The 6,394-nt window shown below is 38.9% G+C and overlaps 1 pseudogene across 1 annotated transcript; it reads right to left on the bottom strand.

Annotated features, from left to right (window-relative positions):
• Positions 1–776: 776 nt before the first annotated feature.
• On the bottom strand, positions 777–1,766 carry LOC309870684 (L-lactate dehydrogenase B chain pseudogene; annotated as a pseudogene). Its single transcript has one exon. The product of its transcript is annotated as an L-lactate dehydrogenase B chain pseudogene (transcript).
• Between the last annotated feature and the right edge of the window lie 4,628 nt (positions 1,767–6,394).

A 6,394-nucleotide genomic window follows, 5' to 3' on the forward strand; every position in this document is an offset into this window, starting at 1 on the left:
CAGCAATGTCCACAATAGCCAAACTATGGAAAGAACCTAGATGTCCATCAACAGATGAATGGATCAAGAAGATGTGGTATATATACACAATGGAATACTATGCAGCCATCAAAAGAAACGAAATCTTGCCATTTGCGACAACATGGATGGAACTAGAGCGTATCATGCTTAGCGAAATAAGTCAAGCGGAGAAAGACAACTATCATATGATCTCCCTGATATGAGGAAGTGGTGATGCAACATGGGGGCTTAAGTGGGTACGAGAAGAATAAATGAAAGAAGATGGGATTGGGAGGGAGACAAACCATAAGTGACTCTTAATCTCACAAAACAAACTGAGGGTTGCTGGGGGGAGGGGGTTTGGGAGAAGGGGGTGGTATTATGGACATTGGGGAGGGTATGTGTTTTGGTGAGTGCTGTGAAGTGTGTAAACCTGGTGATTCACAGACCTGTACCCCTGGGGATAAAAATATATGTTTGTAAAAAATAAAAAATTATATTAAAAACTAAAAAAAAAAAAAATGTGTGTACAATGACTTGCTTGAGCACCTGTTCTCAATTTTTTTTTTTTTTTAAGAAGCATTCTATGATAATATTATCTGTTCAAGGGCTCCTGTTGCAAGTGGTAAACCAAGCATGGGCTTCCAGTCTGTGAGCCCAAGTTCACATATGTAGGAAGATAAAAGCAAACTGTGATCCATGCACATGCTGAAAACTAAAGGCTTATGGTTAATCACGTTGTAATGTTTAAATGTCTACAGCCTAGCAGCCAGAAGTCACAAGTCTTTTAGGTCTTTCTGGATGTCCCACAAGGTATGTGCACTTTTTTTCAGCTGAGCAACCTCGTCGTCCTTCAGCTTCTTTTGATCATATTGATTAATCCCTGACACTTTAGGAAACATGGAAGGCTCAGGAAGATTTCATTCTCCATGCTGTATATTCCCTTCACCATCACTGACACTGGATGAATCCTGGATAGATTTTCCAACATGGATTCAATGATATCAGCCACATTTAATCCAACACCCCAGTTGGTACATCCTTTTAGCTTCATGATGTCATAGGCACTTTCAACCACCATCTTCTCCACTTCCTTACGATTTTCACTGTCATTGCCTGTTCCCATTTCTGGATTCAGTTCCCGAGAGAAATGCCTGCCACATTGACTCCACTCCATGCAGCCACATTTGAGTCCCCATGTTCTCCCCAAATCCATTGATGGTAGCTTCTGGAATGAATGACAAGTTTTTCAGGGATAAGATAGTGAAATCTAGCAGAACCCAGATTACACCCACTTCCAATGACATGGTGCTTGGGTAGCCCACTTAGATTCCGGGTAACATATGTGAGAATATCCACTGGGTTGGAAACCACAATTATGATACAATCAGGACTGTACTTGACTATCTGGGGAATAACGAATTTGAAGACATTTAAATTCCTCTGCACCAGATTGAGACAGCTCTTGCTCTCCTGCTGATGGACTCCTGCGGTCACCGCTATAATCTTAGAATTGGCAATCACAGAGTAATCTTTATCTGCCACAATTTTAGGTGTCTGAAGAAATAAGCTCTCATGTAGCAGATCCATCATTTTGCCTTTATCTTCCAAAACATCTATAAGGGCAAGCTCACCGGCCAGAGACTTTTCTAGAATGCTGATGGCACACGCCATATCAACTTGTCCAATGTCCGCTACAGTTTGTTTGGGGTGGTTGCCTCTTCTTCTGCACCTGGTGCCATCAGTTTTTCCTTAAGAGTTGCCATTGTGCCCAGGAGAGAGATAGCCATTAAGATTTGTGCAAAGAAGACAATGTCAGCTACGTGAGTCTCCTTGGGCGCAGGATCTGCTCAATTTTTAAAAAAATATATAGACCTAAGAGTGAAATTATGGGGTCATGCAGTAATTTCATATTTAACGTTTTGAGGAACTGCCAAACTGTTAGAGGCCAAACTATTTTGCATTCTCGCCAGCAATGTACATGTCTTTCAATTTCTCCAAGACCTCACACCAACACTTTTTGTTTTTTTGATGATTATTGCCACCCAAGTGGGTGTGAAGTGGTACCACATTATAGTTTTTTTAATTAATTATTTTAATTAACATATAATGTATTATTTGCCCCAGGGGTACAGGTCTGTGAATCGTCAGGCTTACACATTTCACAGCCCTCGCCATATCACATACCCTCTTCAATGTCCATAACCTAACCACCCTCTCCACACATTGTGGTTTTAACACGCTTTGTTGTAACTAATGATATTGAGTGTCTTCTCATGTGCTTTTGGCCATTTGTTTAACTTCCTTGGGGAAAGTGTCTATTTTGCCCTTTTTAAGTTGTGTTGTTTATCTCTTGTTGTAAGAATTTTTTATATATTCTGGATACTAGACTTTTATCAGGTATATAATTTACAAATATTTTATCCAATCTGTAGGTTGTCTTTTCACTTTTCTGATAATGTTCTTTGGTGTCTGTAATTTCAATAGAAGTTTGACTTATCTATTTGTTGTTGTTGTTCATGGTTTTGGTGTCATGTCTAAGAATCCATTGCCAAATCCAAGGTCATGAAGATTTACACCTCTATTTTTTTTCTAGCAGTTTTATAGTTTTAGCCCTTATGTTAGGTTGGTCCATTCTGACTTGATTTTTTTATGTGATGTAAGGTAAAGGTCCAACTTCATTCTTCTCTCTGTGGATATCCAGTTTTCCCAGCAGGTTTGCTGAAAAGACTATCCATTTCCCATGGATTGTTTTGGCACTCTTGTTGAAAATAGGTTGACCACATATATAAGGGTTGATTTCTGAGTTCTCTATTCTATTCCATTGGTCTATGAGTTTATCCTTATGCTAACACCACATAGTTTTTTTTTTTAATTACTATAGCTTTATAGTAAATTTTGAATTCTGGAAATGTAAGTCTCTTTCTTTCTTTCTTTCTTTCTTTCTTTCTTTCTTTCTTTCTCTTGCACAAAGTCAAAAGGTAAGTATATTGCTAGCAAAATACCACAAAGGTGTCAACACACCAAAGAATATGAAAACTGATATCATGCATACAGAAAAGGTTCTGATTGGTCTTGTATCAAAGGCTTCAATAAAAATATATAAATTATCTAATAAATTTGTATCAAGGGAATGAGACTACTTAGTCTCTTAGTCCATTTAAAAAGCTTAAAGAAAAAAAAACATTTATTTTTCATAGTTCTCGAGGCTAAGAAGAGCAAGATCAATAATTATGAATAAAGACAAAAAAATTGCATTCCTGGGTATTTACCCTAAGATACAGATGTAGTGAAAAGAAGAGCCATATGCCCCTAGTATTCATAGCAGCAATGTCCACAGTAGCCAAACTGTGGAAAGAGCCGAGATGCCCTTCAACAGATGAATGGATAAAGAAGATGTGGTCCATATATACAATGGAATGTTACTCAACTGTCAGAAAGGATGACTACCCAACTTTTGCATCAACATGAATGGGACTGGAGGAGATTATGTTGAGTGAAATAAGTCAAACAGAGAAAGCAAATTATCGCAGGGTTTCACTTATTTGTGGAACATAAGGAGTAGCATGGAGGACATTAGGAGAAGGAAGGGAAAACTGAAGGGGGAGAAAGCAGGCTGGGAGAATGAACCATGAGAAACTATGGACTTCAGGAAACAATCAGAGGGTATTAGAAGGGGGGAAGGTTGGGATCACAGGTGAGCCTGGTAATGGATATTAAGAAGGGTACGGATTGTATGGAGCACTGAGTGTTATACGCAAACCATGAATCATGGAATACTACATCAAAAACTAATGATGTACTGTATGGGGACTAACATAACACAATAATAAAAAAAAAAAAAAGAAGAGCTTGAGTCCTTCGTAAGCATCAGAATAAGCAGTTTTATGTGCAGCGCAGACCATACAGCCATGTAGCAGAATCCAATCCATGCTCATTTTCCACTGTCTGGTAACTGTGTAATTATGCTGGAGTGTCCCATATTTTCTTTTTCTTTTTTTGAATGGAAGTTCAGGACATGATTGTTCTTTGTATAGCCTCCATATTTCTTTATTTTACATTACTTTTTTAAGGTCATAGATTTAGCAGTCATTCAGCAATTCTCTTTTTGGGGGGACCCCAGTTGTCTTTACTCAAAATTATTGATCTTGGAATTTGCAGTCTCCAGAATTATGAAAAGTTCTTCCATTTCAAAATTGTTTTGACTATTTGGAGCCCCCTGCAATTCCATATGAACTTAAGTTTTGGCTGTTTCACTGTCTCAAAAAAGGCCATTGAGATTTTGATTGGGAATGGATTGAATCTATACATATCTTTGAGGGGTATTGACGTCTTAACAATACGAACTCTTCCACTCCATGAACACGAGATGTTTTCCCATATATTTAGGTCTCCTTTGGTTTCTTTCACCAGTGTTTTATTGTTTTCAGCATATATGTCATTCACCTCCTCAGTTAAATTTATTCTTGGGTATTTTTTGTTTGTTTGTTTGTTTAGGATGGTGCTGTAAATGGAATCACTTTTTAAAATTTCCTTTTTGGATTGTTTCCTTTTTGGATTGCTCATTGTTGAATATTGTTGAAATAGCCATTTTGTAGATTCTTTGGGATCTTCTATACATGGGATCATGCCATCTGTAAATAAAGATAGTTTGTTTCTTCTTTTCCAATATGAATGCCTCTTATTTATTTTGCTTGCCTAATCACTCTGGCTAGGACGCAGTGCAACGTTGAATAGCAGTGGTAAAGCTTCTATCCTTGTCTTGTTTCTGATCTTTGTCCTTGATATCACCCCTTAGCTCTTGTTTTAAGGGTCATCTGTGTTAGGATTCCTGTTTTCCCAGATAAAAGACAGCAGTTTCCTGTGAAATAAAGTCTTTGTAGACATAAGCGTAAAAGTAATGAATCTCTAAGCCTATATAGAGCCCACACATGACAACCCCTATGGTCAATGAGAAAACAGGCAGGGTATAGAAATGGGGCTGTGTTCTATCTGTTGACAATAATAAGACATAATCATGTAAACAAAGTTTTCTCACTTTGATCCTCTCAATAGCTTCTCATCTGCAAATAAGGATCTGAGAATCAGAGAAGCAAGTGACTAAACTTCCATGACTGAAAGAACTTTTTCTCTCAAGCCATTACTTAGCTTTGAATCCCTGATTTGGGAACTTCCCAGAAGAGACCTTGGGCATTCCCTCCTTCCCTTCACTACCCCCCCCTTTCCCCACAGCCTCATTCCCTCTGGGCCCAAATGTCATGGCAGCACATGACTATATACTGGCATGGATTAGACCTTGGTTGTCCATGGCCTTTAGTTTTGTGTTGGCTACTTTCATGTTCTTCTCATTTCTTGTGAAATAAAACCCTGTCCATCTCAACTGCCACTAAACCTTAGCCCCTTGGGAAAAGCCAGATAACTTGGTAGGCTGAGTCCCCCTACCCTTCCTTCCTTGGCAGTGTGGGCCAAGCCCTGTAGGGAGAACTATTGGCCCCAGTTGTGGATTCTTACACTACACCAAGTCCTTATCATTCCAGTGCCAGATGGAGGCCTGAATGCCAACACAGGGCCAACAAGAAGTCTGGCCAGCTCATGCTCTCTGCTTTGTGTACATATTTCTTCCTTAAATAAAGTAAAATAAAATGTATACCATTGTAAAATGCAAGAAATATAAGAAATATTGAAGTTAAAAGATTATGTTTTCCCTTCTACTTCCTAACTTGTAGATCCAAAAACCCTGAGTGTGCTTGGGGGAGCTTGCCTGTATGGTTCCAAGTGAATCAAGGATTTGGCACATGGGAAGCATGTGGTCATCACAGGCTTTACCTTCAGACAGTCCCAGTTAGTTCCCAGGTATGTTTTTTCCTGTTGAGCTAGCTGGATGGCTTTAGCTTATTTCCCTACTTGTTATATGGGGATAATTATAACACATATTCTACAGGGTGACTTTTAGGGTTGAATGAAAACTTTCCCTCCATATTTTGATTTCTCACTCTAGATCCATAGATGGACCCTCCTTCTCCTTGAGTTTATCATCACATTAACAATGTTCTTTCTTACAGTTGCCAAAATTAGGAATAACCTCTTATAGAATTTATACTTGCCTTAAGCTTATCTATGCTTCAAGACGCAGCTGAAGCCCAGCCCCTTCAAAGGAGACCAAGAGGACATGTCCGTCCTACACAAATCTCTTCCTCCTCTGAGCTCCTGTAGGGCCATGACCTGGCAGGGTAGGAGGAAGATTGGGGAGAAAATGTGGGCAGGTGGTAAGTGTCCACAGTACTGGTCAGAACAATTAAAGCCGTCAGAGTGGAAGGAACACGTTACTAAGCAATGTCAAACTGTGCTGAGTTTTAGGGAGGTAAGTTCTTCTTATTTTTTCTTTTAGATTTTA

The sequence above is a fragment of the Mustela nivalis genome (genome assembly GCF_964662115.1).
Source record: "Mustela nivalis genome assembly, chromosome: 8".
Taxonomy (NCBI): domain Eukaryota; kingdom Metazoa; phylum Chordata; class Mammalia; order Carnivora; family Mustelidae; genus Mustela; species Mustela nivalis.